This window comes from Condylura cristata, unplaced genomic scaffold (assembly GCF_000260355.1).
Source record: "Condylura cristata isolate star-nosed mole 26May11 unplaced genomic scaffold, ConCri1.0 scaffold00025, whole genome shotgun sequence".
Lineage (NCBI taxonomy): Eukaryota > Metazoa > Chordata > Mammalia > Eulipotyphla > Talpidae > Condylura > Condylura cristata.
This window is the reverse complement of record NW_004567126.1, coordinates 29,318,617-29,319,415: the sequence shown is the minus strand read 5'-3', so window position 1 is coordinate 29,319,415 and position 799 is coordinate 29,318,617.

Sequence of the window (799 nt, the reverse complement as noted above, 5' to 3'; positions counted from 1 at the left end):
TATGTGGACGAAGGAACCCTGAAAAAGGAGGGAGGCAGGTGGAGCAATTTTAGATGAGATGGATGGACAAAGGGTTGGGTGGTGGCAAAAGTGACTGTGTACTATCTGGGGGGTGCTTCAGGCAGGGGGGAAGCTTGTTCAAAGACTGTGGGCGAGCAGGCGGAGCAGGCCCAGTGTGCTGGAGGAGCCAGGAGGTCCAGGGGGCTGGATCAGAGTGAGTGAAGGAGAGAGGGAGGTGGTGAGGGCGGAGAGGGATGGTCTGGTGCGTGTGGAGAGGACTTGGGTTTTATTTGCGAACATCTTCGGAGAGTTATAAGCAGGGCGACACTATAGCCATGATGCACTTGGTCCCAATGCATCCGAGTCCTGAAAGTATTTTCAGCAGTGGGTGCTCCAGACAAATGTGATACACAGCATTACTTCCGGCTCGCGCTAGCACTCAGTAAGTAATAATCTTCAAAGTGCTGAGCTCAGTGGACGGCACATAACACTGTGGAATTGGCCCCTCTATTTGCTGGTGCTATTTTTGCTGTTGCTGGTGTTGACGATGAGAGGTCGGTACACCTTAAAGTAGTAACCAGAGTCTGTAAACATCACGCAAGTCCCCTACAGAACCGGGTGCCCCTTCTAATCTTGTTCCCGCGGTGTTACCACTGCGAGGAGCCAGGTCTACCCTGCCCGAGGCCGGGCACCCCCTGAGGGCGGAGGCGACGCCCGCGGGACTCAGTCTCCCGGCTCGGACTGAACGCTGGGCGGGGCTTGCGGGTGCAGGACGCGCGCGGGGAGGCGGCGCGCGGCG